Below are 17,566 nucleotides of genomic sequence, written 5' to 3' on the forward strand. Positions count from 1 at the left end.
AAACAATAATCCAGAAAAAGTTTTGTTTTTGTTTTAATGCTATAGTGAACTCCCTAACCTCAAATACCTATGGACTTTTAATCCAAAATACTCTCCATATACTTGGGGAAGATTTGAGAAAACTATACATTTGCAAGGTTTTTTTGGAAAGAAAGTAAGCTAGTTAAGCAGACATTTTCTATTAGCTCCAAAGGAATGTAACACCAAGCAGTGTTTTTCATTTTTAAGAATCTGCAGGACGGTAACTTTAAAAAAGATCAACAACAGTCACATGCTGGTGAGTATTAGCCAGTCTTTTTGCAGTGACCGTGCAAAACTTCCCCAGCTTCGGAGTCTCCCACCCACAATGTAACTTTGACCTGTGTTGTTATTCACAGGTCCTCCACCACCCTATAGCAAGAGAGTCAATGGGGGTCTTCAAGCAAGCATTTGGGCCTGGCTGTGCCAGCCTTGCCCTGGCCCACCTCCTGGGCACAAGTGGGATATGAACTCTGAAGAGAACCACCGACGTGTTATTCCTGCCACTTCTCATCCATGGTTTCTGGGTCATTTGAGACCAGCTTTCTGTGTTTGCTAACAGATCTTATTATATATGTGTGTATATATTAATATATACATTTTATATGTATATAAAATACTTTATAATATAATGGATGTCATCCATTATAATAAGAATGGAATATCATCTAACCTTAAAAAGGAGATCCTGCCATTTGCAACAACACGGATGAACCTGGAGGACATTATGCCAAGTGGAATAAGCCAGACGAAGAAAGAAAAATACTGCATGATCTTATTACATGTGGAGCCTAAAAAAAATTGGATACATAGTAGAAAGTGGAATGGTGGTTACCAAGTGGGGAAAATGGGGAGGTGTTAGTCAAAGGAATTGCAGTCCTATAGGATCAACAAGTCTGGAAAGCTAATGTACAACATGATGACTATAGCTAGTAATACTGTATTGAATACTGGAAATTTGCTCAGAAAATAGATTTCAGGTGCTCTGACCACCAAAGAGTAATTATATATAGAGATGGATATGTTTTTTCCCTTGACTCTAGTAATCATGTCACTATGTATGTGTATGTCAAAACACCAAGTTTTACACCTTAAATATATACAATTTTTATTAAATAAATGATAAAACAGTAACATTGTTTTTAGCCTTGAAACTGCAATTTGAGCAGGGCTCAGTAGGGGAATACTCAGTCGTCTCCTAGTTACTGTTAACTAGGGCTGCTCAGTGGCAAATCTGCTGAAAACTCATTCACTCGTATGTCTGGTGTTTAATACTAGCTGTCAGCTTGGACTTTGGCTGGGCTGTTGTCTTGAAATCATTATGTAGCCCCTCCATATGTTCTGGGCATTCTTCCAAAATGGTGACTGTCACCATTTATCACTCATTCCAAGAATAAGTGTCTCAAGAAAAAGCTGGGTGGAAACAGTGTCACCTTTTCTTACTCTGCAACTTAGCAGTAGCCTGAAAATAACAGCCTGCCTTCTAGGTACCTTGGGGAGCAGAGTGGACTCCATTCACAAAGAATTGTCATTATTTGAACTGTCTGGTGGCTTTGTGGAAAAACAGAAGCTTTACCTATATTACCTGACTCAGACCTCATCCAGTGCTACAGCTGCTACACAGATGGTGTTTGTTGAAATATTTACAGGGAGACATTTTAGTTGCTGCTGCAAGGGGTGGTAACAGTTGGGGCAAATAATATCTTGATGAAAAAGCTTGGAAGAAAAGACTGGGAAATGCAGTGTCCATAAGGGCTTAGAAAAGCTCTTGACATAGAAATCTAGAAGGCCACCCACATGCACAGTGCTGTGTGCATGCTCAGGAAGACCCAAGAAGGCCCTAAGCTATCACCTCTGGTTGACCTTGAGGCTCTGCACAAACAGAAAGAAAGCTAACGCAGAGTTGTAAACTGCCTGATGTTGTGCTGTAAGTATGCCTCAATACACATTCAAAGCCCCTTGGCAAAAGTCAATATTCTGTGGGTTCCAGGCATTTAAGGAAATCTCGATGCAATTATTAGCTGACCACTAAGTCAACAAAGCAGAAACTGCAGTGGCCTCACATAAGAAAGGATATAGTTTTATGGGATTAGTTCAGAAAAGTCACTAAAACAGACCCTAAGGAGAGAAACTAATTTCCAGACTTGCCACATTATAATAGTCAATATATCCAGTTTTCTAAAAACGAATAATGAGGTATGCCATGAAACAAAGTATGACTCATCAAAAAAAAAATTTTTTAACCAATAGGAGGTGTCCAGAAAAAGCCTAAGTATTAGACTTTGTAGACAAAAACCTCAATTCAACTACTTTAAATATGTTCAAAGTAAGAGTCCCTGGGGGACTCCCGTCAGTTAAGCATCTGCCTTCAGCTCAGGTCATGAGCTCAGTCCTGGGATCGAGTCCCACATCAGGCTCCTTGCTCAGTGGGGTGTCTGCTTCTCCATCTACCTCTGCTGCTCGCTCTCTCTCTCTGTCAAATAAAATCTTTAAAAAATATGTTCAAAGGAAATCCCATTTAGAGAACTAAAGAAAAGTATCAATGATGTCTCACAAATAGACTATTAATACATAGAAATGGTAAGTAAACGGAAGTTTTGAAGTTGAAAAGTATAATAAATTAAAAATGCACTTGGATGTCTCAACAGATTTGAGCTAGAAGAATGAATCAAAGATTCAGTAGAAATCAGTAATAGAAGGAAAATTGGGAAATTCACAAATATGTGGAAATAAACACATTTCTAAATAATCAGTGGGTCAAACACAAAATTGTAAGGGAAATAAAATACTTTGAGATAAACAGAAATGAAACCACAGTATAAAAAATTTAAGGGATGCACAAAAAGCAGTAAGTACCAAGAGGTGAATACACAGGGGCACCTAGCTGGCTCAGTCAGTAGAACACGTGACTCTTTATCTCAGGGTCATGAGTTCAAGCCCCACACTGGATGTAAAGTTTACATGTATATATGGGGGGGGGGGAAGTAAACATAAAGCTATACATGCTTACATTAGAAAAGATCTAAAATCAATAACCTAACCTATCTTAAGAAACTAGAAAAAGGGGGGGTGCCTAGGTGGCTCAGTCAGTTAAGCATCTGCCTTTGGCTCAGGTCATGATCTCAGGGTCCTAGGATTGAGCCCCACATCAAGCTCCCTGCTCAGTGGGGAGTCCTTGCTTCTGCCTCTCCTGCTCCCCCTGCTTGTGTGTGCACGTGCTCTCTCTCTCTCTCTCTCTGTCAAATAAAATAAGAAACTAGAAAAAGAAAACTAAACCCAAAACAGGCATAAGGAAGGAAATAATGAAGATAATAGAATAGATGATAGAAATACAATAGAGAACATCAACATAACTAAAAAAGTTACATCTTTGACAAAAGTCAGCAAACTTGACAAAACTACATAGATGAAGAAAAAAAGGCTCGGATTACTAAAATCAGAAATAGTCATTACTACTGACCTTACAGAAATAACAAAGGATTATAGGGGGGATAATATTGGCAATTACATGCCAACCAATTAGATAACTAAATGAAATAGATAAATTCCTAGAAACAACTAAAACTGATTCAAAAGAAATAGAACACTTGAATAGACCTATACAAGAAAAGAGATTGGGTTAGTAGTTAAAAACGAACAACAACAACAACAACTTCTAATACAAAGCCCAGGACTAGACAGCTTCACTGGTGTATTCTTCTGAACATTTAAAGGACTAGTATCAATCCTCAAAACTCTTCCAAACAGTAGAATAGGAGAGAACGTAACAGAACTCATTCTATGAGCCCAGTGTTACGCTGAAACCAAGACCAAAAACACCATTAGAAAGGAAAACTATAGACCAAATCTCTTATGAATATAAATGCAAAAATCAACAAAATACTTGCAAAACTAATCAGCAGCACAGAAAAGTATTATACTCCATGACCAATTGGAATTTATCTCAAGAATGGAAAGTTGTTTCAAAATTTGAAAATCTATGTATTACACTATATTAATAGAATAAAGGAGAAAAACCCATCATCATTTCAATAGATGCGGAAAAGAGCATTTGGCAAAATCCAGCATCCTTCTATATAATATAAATATATGTAAATTGTGACAAGAAGAGTATATAGTGTGGAGGGGGAGAGGTAAACGTTTTTATATGCAAATGAAGTGATGAGCTTAAAATAGACTATTATAAATATATTTTATGTAAACCCCATGGTAACTACGAAGAAGATACCTATAGAAGTTACACAAAAAGAAAAGAAAAAACACAAAGACAGCAAGAGAAAAAGGATAAAAGAACTACAAGACAGAACAGTTAACAAAATGGCAAAAGTAAGTCCTCTATCAATAATTACTTAAAATGTAAATGGGTTAAACTTCCAACCAAAAGACATCAAGTGACTAAATGAATAAAAACCCTAAATCTAACTTCATGTTGTTTACAAGAAACTCACTTTAGGACACACATAAGCTTCAAGTGAAGGGATGAAAAAAGATTAACCCTTAGCTAGAGTAAGAAAAAAAGAGAAGACTCAAATACCACCAGAAATGAAAGGAGGAGACCTCACAGTGGATGTCTCAGAAGTAAAAAGAGACTGTTATGAACAATTATATGTCAATAAGTTGGATATTCTGGAAGCAATGGATTAATTCTTAGAAACATACAACCTATCAAGCCTGGGTCAAGAAAAAATAGCCTGAATGACCAATAACAAATACGGAGATTGAAATAGTAACCAAAAACCTACCATAGAAGAAAACTCCAGGAGCAGATGGCTTTACAGGTGATTTCTAACAAACATTCAAAGAATTAATACCAATTCTTCTTAAACTCTTTCAAAAAATAGAAGAGACACTTCCAAAATCATTTTATGAAGCCAGCATCACAGTGATATCAAAGCCAGACAAAAACACCACAAGAAAAGAAAATTATACGTCAAGGGGTGCCTGGGTGGCTCAGTCGTTAAGCGTCTGCCTTTGGCTCAGGGCGTGATCATGGCATTCTGGGATCGAGCCCCACATCAGGCTCCTCCACTGGGAGCCTGCTTCTTCCTCTCCCACTCCCCCTGCTTGTGTTCCCTCTCTTGCTGGCTGTCTCTGTCAAATAAAAAAATCTTTTAAAAAAAATTATAGGTCAATATCTCTAATGAATATAGATGCAAAAATGCTCAACAAAATCTAGCAAACTGAATTCAGTAGCACATTAAAAGGATTACACACCATGATCAAGGGGGATTTATCCCTGGGATATGAGGATGGTTCAATGTAACAAATCAATAAATGTGATACAACACATAGAATGAAAGATAAAACCCAAATCATCTCAGTAGATACAGAAAAAGCAAGAACAACAAAGTTGGAGGTATAATACCTCCTGATTTCATAATATATAACAAAGCTACAGTAATCAGAACAGTTTGATTTTGGCATAAAAACAGATACATAGGCCACTGGAAGAGAATAGAGAGCCAAGAAATAAGTCCACACATTTATGGTCAACTAGTCTTCAACAAGGGTGCCAAGTATGCACAATGGGGAAAGGAAGGACTCTTCAATAAATGGTGTTGAAAAAACAATATCCACATGCAGAAGAATGGAATTGGACATCTCACACCATATACAAAAATCAACTCAATGGATTAAAGTTTTAAATGTAAGGCCTGAAACTATAAAACTATTGGAAGATAACATATGTAAAATGCTTCTTGCCATTGATCTTGGGTACAGAACACCAAAAACACTGGCAGCAACAACAACAAAATAGGCAAGTGGGATTGTATCTAACTAAAATGCTGCAGAGTAAAGAAAACAACAGAGTGAAAAAGCAGCCTGTAGAGTAGGAGAAAGTATTTGCAAACCATGTATCTGATAAGGGTTTAATAAGGGTTCAATGAAGAACTCATCTAACTTCATGGAAAACAAAAAACAGAAACAAAAAAATAGCTTTAAAAAATGGGTGAAGGACCTGAATAGGCAGGTATCAAAAGAAGACATATGAACATACATGAAAAGATGCTCAACATCCCTAATCAGCAGGAAGTGCAAATCAAAACCACACTGAGATTAGAATGGCTGTTACCAAAGACAAGAGATAACAAATGTTGGCGAGGATGTGGAGAAAAGGGAATCCTTGTATACTATTGGTGGGAATGTAAATTGGTATAGCCATTATGGAAAACAGTGTGGAGTTTCCTTTAAAAATTAAAAATAGATCTACCATACGATTCAGCAACTCATTTTCTGGGTATATGTCCAAAGGAAATGAAATCAGTATCACAAAAATATCTGCAATTCCATGTTCATTGCAGCATTATTCACAATAGCCATGATATGGAAATGTGTCTCTCAACAGATAAATGGTTAAAGTAAATGTCACACACACACACACACACACACACACACGAAGATTATTCAGCCTTAAAATAAAAAGAGTAAATCTTGTCATTTGCAATAGCATAGATGAACTTGGAGGACATTATGTCAAGTGAAATAAGCCAGACACAGACAAATACAGCATGATCTCACCCTTATATGTGAAATCTAAAACTGTTGAACTCCTAGAAGCAGAGAATAGAACCATGGTTGCCAGAGGGTAGAGTAGTGGCAGAGGTGGGGGAAATGGGGAGATGTCGGTACAAAGTTCAGGTAATGTAAGATGAATGAGTTCTAAAGTTCTAATGTATAGCATGGTGACTACAGTCAACAGTACTGTACCATATACTTGAAATTTGCTAATAGAATAAATTTTAGATGTTCTCACCACACACACACACACACACACACACACAAATGGCAAGTAGATAGGGTGATGAATATGCTAATTAGTTTGTGGTGATCATTTAACAGTGTACCTACATCAAAACATCAAGTTGTACACTTTGAATATATACAATTTTTATGTGATGATTATACTTCAGTAAAGCTAAAAATAATACATCCTTTCATGATAAAAAAAATTCAACAAACAAGAAATATAAGAAAACTTCCTCAATCTGATAGAAGACATCTATGAAAATTCCATTATACAGAATATATGCAGAAAAGACTGAAAGTTTTGCCCTGAAGATCATAAACAAGACAAGGATGTTTACTTGCTCTCAAAACTTCTATTCAAGATTGTACTGGAGGTTTTAGCCAGAGTAATTAGTGAAGAAAAATAAAGATCTTCATACTGGGGGGAAAAAGTAAAATGTCTCTGTTTGCAGATGGCATGATTTTATATGTTTGGGGGAAAAAAAACTTACACCCTTGACATGCATGCCAAGACCATTCAATGGGGAAAGAATAGTCTTTTCAACAAATAGTAGTGGGACAATTAGGTATCTTCTTGCAAAAGAATGAATTTGGACCACTGCCTCACACCATATACAAAAATTAACTCAAAATGGATTAACAACCTAAATGTTATCAGAACTAAAACAAAAATTCTTAGAAAAAAACACAGGTTTAAATCTTTGTGACATTGGATTAGGCGACAGTTTCTTAGACATAAGCAACAAAAGAAAAAAAAAGCATAAATTGGACTTCAATGAATTAAAAGCTTTTGCATCAAAGGACACTATCAAGAAAGTGAAAAGACAACCTACAGAGTGGGAGAAAATATTTGCAAATCATATATCTCATAAGGATCTAGTATCCAGAATATATAAAAACCCATACACTTTATTATTTAAATAACCCAATTTGGAAACAAAGAATTTGCATAGACATTTCTCCAAAGAAGATTTTAAAGTGACCAATAGGCACATGAAAAGATGGTCAACATCCTCAGTCATTGGGGAAATGCAAACCAAAACCACAGTGAACTACCACTTTACACCCACTAAGATGGCTGTAATAAAATACCATGTAATGTGTTGGTAAGGATGTGGAGAAGTTGGAACCCATATATATTACTGGTGGGATTGTAAATGGTATGGCCACTTTGGAAAACAGTTTGGCAGTTCCTCAAAAATGAAGAATTGAAAACATGTTCACATAAAAATTTGCACATTTATTTTCATAGTAGCACTATTCATAATAGCCAAAACATAGAAGCAACCCAAATATCCACCAATTGATGAATGGATAAACAAAATGTGGTATATCTATGCAACAAAATAATACCCATAACAACAAGGGAAATACTAACACATGCTAAAATGTGGGTGTATCGTGAAAACATTATGCTAATGAAAGAAGCCAGGCATAAAAGACCAAATATCGTATGATTCCATGTATGAAATCTCCAGAATAGGCATATCCATAGAGACAGAAAGTAGATTAGTGACTGCGAGGCAATTGAGGGGAGGGGGTGTACAGAAGGAAGAGGGGGAAATGGAAGTGACTGCTAATAGATATGGAGGTTCTTTTAGATGTGATAGAAATGATCTGGAATTACCGTGAATATACTAAAATCCACTTAATTGTGCACTTTAAAATGGTGAATTTTATATATGTGAACTATATTTCAATAAATAAATTACAAAATAAGAGATGAAAATGAAAAGGGAGTCTCACTAAATTCAGCTCACATTCAAGGAGATGAGAATAAGCCTCCACCTTTTGATGGGAGGAGTATCGATTTGTTCAGCAAATGTTTCCAAACCATACATACTACACATTCTTCAGAATGGCTAAAATTAAAGACTGGCAATAAATATTGGCCAAGATACAGAGCAACCAAACTCTCACACATTGTTGGTGAGAATGTAAAATGATACAACCACTTTAGAAAACATTGTGGCAGTTTTTTTATAAAATTATATGCTTACCATGACCCATGACTGACTTACTATGACAATCACATCCCTGGGTATTTATTCAAGAGAAATAAAAACAACACAAAGGCTTGTACATAAGTATGTATAGCAGCTTTATGCATTATAAACCAAAGCTGGAAATAACACAGACGTCTATTAACAGTGTTGAATAAACTGGGCTTTATCCAAATAATGGACTACTACTTGGCAATAAAAAAGAATGAACTACTGATATGTGCATAAACACAAGTAAACTTCTAAAACAAGCTGAGTGAAAGAAGCCAGACACAAAAAAGAAAATAAGGTATTGTTCTAATTTATGTGAAACTAGAAAAGAAATCCAATGTATAGTGACAGAAGGCAGGTTGGTGGTTTCTTGGTGTGAAGGTGGGACACTTTGACTTCAAAGGGACACAAGGAAACTTTTTTGAAGTGATGAAATTTCTATATCTTGATTGTGGTAATGTTTACACAAATTGGTCAAAATATATAGAAATGCACACTTAAATGGATATATTTCTTCCTGTATAAATTACCTCTCAAAAAAGTTAGGTAAAAAATTCATCCAGAATCTAACCCTCTCTTAATTGTTTCTATCCTGATCAAAATCACCATAATTTTTCACCTGGTTTATCACAACAGGGTTCTAACTTTTCTCTGTTCTTGCCCTCTTTCAGCTTACTCTCAACATAGCATTCAGGTCATGCTATTAAAACACAATTCACATGACACCATTTTTCTGTTTAAAATCCTCCAATGGCTTCCAGTCTTACCTGAAGCAAATGTCAAGGGAAACTAATTTGCAATAACTCTTTATGTGATCTGCCTCTATCCTCCACCCCCAACATCTCTCTGCCTCCTTTTCCACTCCAGCCTTCTGGCCACTTCGTTGGCTTTTGAACACCACAGGCACATTCCTATCTCAGACCTGTACATTGCTGTTCCTTTTGCTTTGGATGCTTTTCCCCAGCATTCCTACATGGCTCTCTTTCTCACTTCAAGTATTTACTCAAATGTCACCTTTTCTGCAAGGCCTTCCTTGACCACCTTATTTAAAATTCTAAGCCCTTCTCTCTGGGTTTAAAAACATTTTGGCAATTTGGTGATTTGCAGGGATACTTTACAAAGTAAATAGTAGGAAATGTGAAAATAATTGTTTGATTTTTTTTTCTTTCATGAAGGAAATGTTCATTAGGTCTGCTCAGCATCTGTATGGGGCTCAAATTCATACTAATTCAATTTGTTGACCTGTAAATGCAGGGATGCTTCTAACACACTCTTATGAACCTCAAACAATTTTACCAACCTGTAAAGCTCCAAGGTAAGAACAGGTATTTAACAGTGAAGTGGGAATCTTGTTGAAAGTGGCCAAAGCTATGAATACCAAGGCCTAATGGTGAGAGACCAAGGACTCTCGTGCCATATAAGTTGGGCTATTACTTCTAAACAGAAAGGGCAAAAATTGACCAGAGACTGCTTTTTGTAAACAAAGATGTTTCCAACATATGCATAACTAAAAAGAACTGTTTGCGACAGAGTCCCTCCCTTTCCTGTCCCTCTGTCCCTCATCCCCCAAAGTTTTGATCAATAGCCCATGCTTTTTTATTTTTAGTTTATTTTTTAAATTTTTATTATTATAAAGATTTTTTTTTATTTTTAAGTAATCTCTACAACCAACATGGGGCTTGAACTCACAACCCCGAGATCAAGAGTCACAGACTCCACTGACTGAGCCAGCCACATGCCTCATTAGCCCAAGTTTTTAAAAAATGAAACAAAATAAACCTTCAGGGACTGAGTGGGTCTCAGAAAACCTGTATATTGGGAATATTAGAGAAATCCTTGGCCTTTTATTGTGACAAATAGAGAAGGTGTGAAGGCCAGACTTTCCATGGAGACTGAGAATAAGGTTAGGCTTAAGGCGAGCTGAGAAAAAGAATCTATGCTGTTAAGGGCGTATTTAATATGAATGATGTCTGAAGTGTTCGTCATTTCTCGGTTTTCTCCCCCTGAATTGTATAAAGTGCTGACTGGTGTTCTCAAGGATAGAAATTATTCTCAGAAGACAGTATCTCCTTCTTAGGGGAAAAAAGGGCCCAGTTCTTGATTTGGAGTGAGGTATTGAGTGAAGGTGGTGGGGCCTTCACATAAAGTGACCTGAAAAGGGGAGAGAAGAGGCACAAAGAGAAGAAGAAGGGGAGGGCGAGGATTCTTGGGCCAGGGAAAAACAATGACTTGCTCAGGGTTATGTGTGTATGTGCCAGGATTAAAATATGTACGTATGTATATTAAATTCAAAGTGTGTTCTCTCCTTACCAAGTTGGTTTTCCTTGTTACTGCTGGGCCTGGAGCTGAGAAGTGATAGGAACTAAAAGAGGCTGGATCACTCCACCTGGGAAAAAACAGCCCCCAAACAGGCCCTGGAGGTAAGGCACATGAGGAGAGCGCCACAGCCCAGACCTTTAGGAATCTGAGGGGAGGGGAAAGAGAGGAGGTCTGAGTGTAATAGACAAGAGTTTTAGAGGGTTTTCTAAGTGTTCGGAGGTGTAAGTGCCCTCTGCTGCTCTCTCTAAAGAAAGCTTTCCATAATGATGCACATTCTCCTTGAAGCATTTGGAATTGGATTGGGCAACATCACTGTGGCCTTAAGGTAACGTTTAGTGGCAAAACTGAGATTGGAAGTCATTCTTCCTGTCTCCTTTGTTAGCTACTGAAGAATTACCGCCCCCCCCCCCCCCTTGGATAATGCAAAGGAGTTGGTCTGGCCCCTGCTTCCTGAGACCTGCCGAGTTTAGGAGATGAGCAGGTTTGTCTTGGTTCCTCATGGTTTGTCAGGACTCATGCCTGGGCACCCTGTGGAGAAAGACTTACACCTTCCCCAGGGCTCTGTTCCCATGAGGCTTTGTGAAACTTGGGGAAAAGAGCAGAAGTGCTTTACTGCCCCAGGAGGCAGAGTGGGACACAGCCAGGAGGAAGACAGTAATCACCTGTCCCATGGAACACACTGAAACTGTAGCCCACCAGGAGCCCCTTTTACTATTCTTGCCCCCACTCTGGAATCAACTTTTCCTCCAAGGAACTAAATTATTAAAAAGATTATTTTTATCAATTGAATTACCTTGTGACCTCTTTTGAAAATCAAATGACCTTATATATGACCCTATTTTTAAGACTCTCTTCAGTTTAATTGTCTATGCTTATGACAATAGCATACTATCCTTTATTAATGTAGCTTTATATGTAATAAATCACAAAGTTAGATCATTGAAGTCTTCCAGTAATGTTCTTTTTCAAGATTGTTTTGGACACGGTAGGTCCTTTCTATTTTCATATAACTTTTAGAATCAAGGAATCAATTTCTATTTTAAAAGTCTGCTGGCATTATGATGGGATTGTATTGAATCTATACAACAATTTTGGGAAAAACTGACACCTTAAGAGCATTGAGTCTACCAGTTCATAAATGTGAAATGCCTCCTTATTTTTCCAGGTCTTATTAATTTGTTTTAGCAATGTTTAGTAGTTTTCAGTGTAGACAGAGTGCTCACATACATTTTGTTAAATTTATTACTCAGTTACTAAATTTTATGTTATTCGATGCTATTATAAATGGAATTTTTAAATATTTCATTTTCTAATTGTTTTCTGTTAGTAAATAGAAACGAAGGAAATACAGTTGACCCTTGAACAATGCAAGGGTTAGGGGGCATAGACTCCCCAAAAACTTAACTACTAATAGCCTACTGTTGACTGGAAGCCATACCAATAATATAAACAGTCAATTAACATGTATTTTGTATATTATATGCATTACATACTGTATTTTTAAAATAAAGAAAGCTAGAGAAAAGAAAATGTTATTAAGAAAATCATAAGGAAAAGAAAATACATTTATAGTACTGCATATAAGTGGACCCACACAGTTCAAACCCATGTTATTTAAGGATCAACTGTACAACTGAGATTTTTGTATTTTGACCTTGTATCTTTCTACTTTGTTGTAATAGTGTCCTCCAGAGAAACAGAATCAATCAGGTATATGTATATATAGAGAAATTCATTTTAAGAAATTGGCTCACATGATTATGGAGGCTGGCAAGTCCAAAATCTGCAAGTTGGGCCAGCAGGGTAGAGACCCAGGAAAGAGCTAATGTTGCACTTCAGGTCTGAAGACTATCTTCTGACAGAATTCCTTCTTATTTGGGGGAGAGCAGTCTTTTGCTCTATTCAGGTCTTCAACTGATTGGATGAGGCCCACCCAGATTATGGAGGGCAATCTCAACATACACTACTTTATTTATTATTATTATTTTTAAGTAGGCTCTATACCCAATGTGGGGCTTGAACCCAGGATCCTGAGATCAAGAGTTGCATGCTCTATCAACTGAGCCAGCCAACTGTCCCTCAACGTCCACTGATTTAAACATTAATTTTGCCCAAAAATACTCTTACAGAAACATCCAGAATGTTAGACCAAATATCTGGATACCATTTCCCAGCCAAGCTGACACGAATAATTAACCATCACACTTCTTTTTTTTTTTTTTTTTTTTAATGATTTTTTATTATATTATGTTAGTCACCGTACAGTACATCCCCGGTTTCCGAACCATCACACTTCTTAACTGAGTAATCAATTAAATTTATCGACAAATAGAACAAAGATATTTATATTCTTTTCTTTCAAATCTCTATGCTTTTCTCCCCCTTGCTGTATTGCCCTGGTAGGAACTTCAGAGCTATGTTACAAGAAGAGTGGGCATTGTGGCCTTATTCCCAATCTTATGAAGAAAGTATTCAACACATTACCATTTTGTATGATGTTAGCTTTTTATTTTTCATAGACACTATACCAAAAAATTCTTCTGTGTTCTGTTTACCCACAGTATATTCTCATTATTTCACTTCTGACAATTCTGATTACCAAATATGTGTGTGGGTTTTTCCTTAAACTAAGCAATTCTCTGATTCTTCAGACACCAGCTGGGCATTCTATAACTTAACTTAATTCTGACATTATTTACTATCTCCCCCTACTTCAGATGTCAGTTGTTAAGTACAAGCTTATCATCTGTGCATCTGACTGACCACTATAAATTGGAACTTCGATCAACCCTCTCCTTGGGTTTGATCATTCACTGGAATGCCTCCCAGAACTCAGGAAACGTACCAGATTACCAGTTTATTGTAAAAGGATACAGTTCAGGATGAGTCAGATGGAAGAGATGCATAAGAAAAGGTATGGGGGAAGAGGTGTAACGCTTCCATCCTGTCTCTGGGTACACTACCCTCTCAGTACTTCCATGTGTTCACCAACCTGGTAAATTTGAGGTCTCCCACCTCCCTCCACGCACGCATACTCCCACTCCCTCTCCCAAACCCCCATACTTTGAAGTTTTTATGGAGGCTTCATTATGTAGGCATGATTGATTGAATGCATTGGCCATTGGTGAATGATTTAACCTCCAGACCCTCTTCCCTCCCTGGTCGTGGGGGGGTGGCGATAGGTGTGGGAGAATGAAAGTTCCAACCCTCTAATCACATGGTTGGTTCCCTGGAAACCAGCTCTCATCCAGTGATTATCTAAGGACTTTCCAAAAATTGCCTCATTAACATAAACTCAGATGTGGTCAAAAGTAGCTTGTTATGAATAACAAAATACACTCATTTCACCTTTATGCGCTGGAGCTATCTGAGGAACTGGGAACAAAAATTAAATATGCAACAAAAGATGCCCTTATGCTCTTATCACTTAGAAAATAACAAGTGTTGTATAGATTCTGTACTGAGAACCATGTGTAGAAACCAAAATATATATTTCTTATATCACAATATATTGGTGCTATAGTTAGTTTGCTGAAAATTTTTAGTATGAATGTGGGTTAAATTTTATCAAATGCTTTTTTGTATAAAGATATTTAAATGTTTTTTTCTCATTTATTTTGTTAATGTGCTGAATTACATTGATTTTCAAGTGACAGGCTAACTTTGAATTCCTGGGATAAACTTTGTTTGGTGATGATATGCATCTTTTGTATATATTTCTGGATTTAATTTGTTAATATTTTGTTAATGAGTTTTGCATCTATGTTCATAAGGGGTATCTAGTTTACAACTTTATTTCTAATGTTTTTTAAGGTTTTGGCATCAGTTATGTTGGTCTCATAAAAGGAATTTGGAAATGATTTCTATTTTAAGATTGATATCATTATTATTTTTAAGATATGATGGAATTCATCAGTGACACCATTTTTGTTGTAATAATTCAATTTCTTGGATATATATAAGATTATTCAAATTTTCTATTTTATTGCACATTAGTTTTGATAAGCTTTTTAAAGAAATTTGTCCATTTCATTTATGTTGTTATATATAAAAGCTTAATGGTTGTTCATAATACTTCCTTACTATCCTTTTGATATTTATAGGATCTGTGGTGATATTCCTTCTTTCATTCCTGATATCTTAAATTTGTGTTTTCTCTTTTTTCTTGGTCAGCTTAGCTGACTGATTAATTTGGTCATATCAATTAATTTTTTTCAAAGTGCCAAATGTTGACTTTGTTAATTTTTTTTTTTAAGATTTTATTTATTTATTTGACAGAGATAGAGACAGCCAGCGAGAGAGGGAACACAAGCAGGGGGAGTGGGAGAGGAAGAAGCAGGCTCATAGCAGAAGAGCCTGATGTGGGGCTCGATCCCAGAACGCCGGGATCACGCCCTGAGCCGAAGGCAGACGCTTAACCGCTGTGCCACCCAGGCGCCCCAGACTTTGTTAATTTTTTTAATTTTCTCTTTTATTTTTCTGTTATTGATTTTTGCTTTTGTCATTTTCTTTAGTATTTCCTAAATAAAACTACTAACCCTAGGTTTAATTTGCTCATCTTTTCCCAGTTTCTTAAAGGAGAAACTTAGAGAATTGATTTCAAAGCCTTATTTTCATTATCATTCAGTTCAAAATATTTTCTAATTTTCCTTGTGATTTCTTCTTTGACCATGGGTTAGTAGAAGTGTTATTTAATTTCCAAACATTTGAGGGCTTTTTGAAGTATCTTCCATTGCCATTGATTTCTAATTTCATTCTTTTGTGGTCAGAAAACATACTTTATATGATTTCAGTCTATTCAAATTTATTGAGACATATTTTATTGCCTAGCATATGGTCTATCTTGGTGAACATTTTATGTGTCCTTGACAATAATGTGTATTCTGCAGTTGTCTGGTATAGCATTCTATAAATGTCAATTATGTCAAGGTAGTTGATTGTGTTGCTCAGTTCTTCTATAATCTTAATGATTTGGGGGGGTCTAGTTGTTGGGGGGCATTAAAATCTTTAATTATAACTCTGAATTATGTATTTCTCTCCTTATTTCTGTCAGCTTTTGCTTAATGTATTTTGAAGCTGATTTAGATACATATACACTTATAATTGTAATGTTTTTCTGATTAATTGGCTGTTTTATTATTATAAATTATTACTTATTATCTCTGGCAAGACTCCCTGTCTTGAAGTCTATTTTTGGTCTGATATTAATGTAGTAATTTCAGTTTTCATATGCTTAATGTTTTCATGGTATATTTGTTTTCATCTTTTAATTACAACCTATTAGTACCTTTATATTTGAATTGGGTCTCTGTTCAAGACATCTTATGGGATGTTCTGGTTATCTATTGCTAAGTAACAAACTAATCCAAATCTTAGAGGCTTAAAATAACAACCATTTTATCTCAAGATTCTTTGGATCAAGAGTTTGGGCAGGGCTTGGCTAAGCAGTTCTGCTCCTTTGTCTTAGATTATTGACTTGGCTGCATCCACTTGAACAGACCTGGAAGGTCCAAGAAGGTCTCACTCACTTGCTTGTTTGGTGCCTTCTTTAAGCTCAGGCTTCCTTTAGTATGGTGTCCTCAGAGTATTTGAACTTCTTACATGATGGCTAGATTCTAAGAGGGAATGTCATCAAAATAGATTTTTTAAGTTTATGTGGTCCTGTTCTCTTCCTTCTTAAGAGAAACTTACTTTTTTTCCAGGTAATTTATTTTCAGGCTTGGTATCCTTTAGGCGAAACTGTGCCATTCTCTATTCCCCAAGGATGGATAAAGACTAGTTAACAATCCAATCATTACAAGTCTATTCCTCTTGCCCCACTAGGCCTGTGATACTACTCTGAAAGAGGCTTGAGGTAAAGTCAGAAAGACTTTTGGAAAGGTGTTCATCAAGTCTTAAAAAGGATACAATAGAAGAATGTCCCCTTTTTTCTGATGCTGAACATTATCTGCATGTGACACATGGAACTATATGGCCATATTGCCACCATGAAGGAAAGATATAAAGGGAGAAGCTAAATGCTGATATGGCTGAAGAGAAATATAGAAAAAAATCTGGATCCTTGATGATATTACTGAGATATAAAAACAGTCAATCCAGGAACCACAAGACTCCCCTCCCCTGCTATTTTATTAAGATAGAACTGACATATAACATTGTATTAGTTTAAGATCTACAACCTAATTATTTGTTGTATTGTTATGTTGCAAAATTATTGCCACAATATGTTAGGTTAACATCCATCACATAATTTCAAAACGCTTTTTTCTTGTGATGAGAACTTTTAAATTATTCTCTGGGCAACTTTCAAATATACAGTTAAGTATTGTTAACTAGATATTACATCCCCAGAGTTTATACCTTTTGACTGCCTTCACCTATTTTTCCCACTCCTGACCCCCCCACCTCTGGCAACCACCTCTGTTTCTATGAGTTTGTTTTTTTAGATTTCATACACAAGTGAGGTCATACAGTGTTTGTCTTTCTCT

General features: G+C 36.3%; 1 protein-coding gene across 1 annotated transcript in view; it reads left to right on the forward strand.

Annotated features, from left to right (window-relative positions):
• ZNF644 (zinc finger protein 644) overlaps positions 1–16,366 on the forward strand; it is a 139,797-nt gene extending 123,431 nt beyond the window's left edge. Inside the window, exon 8 of the transcript XR_008958783.1 lies at positions 378–16,366. The gene's annotated coding sequence lies outside the window, so the exon portion shown is untranslated. The remainder of the gene's footprint in view (positions 1–377) is intronic.
• The last annotated feature ends 1,200 nt before the right edge of the window (positions 16,367–17,566 follow it).

The sequence above is a fragment of the Ursus arctos genome, unplaced genomic scaffold (assembly GCF_023065955.2).
Source record: "Ursus arctos isolate Adak ecotype North America unplaced genomic scaffold, UrsArc2.0 scaffold_12, whole genome shotgun sequence".
In the NCBI taxonomy this organism is placed as follows: domain Eukaryota; kingdom Metazoa; phylum Chordata; class Mammalia; order Carnivora; family Ursidae; genus Ursus; species Ursus arctos.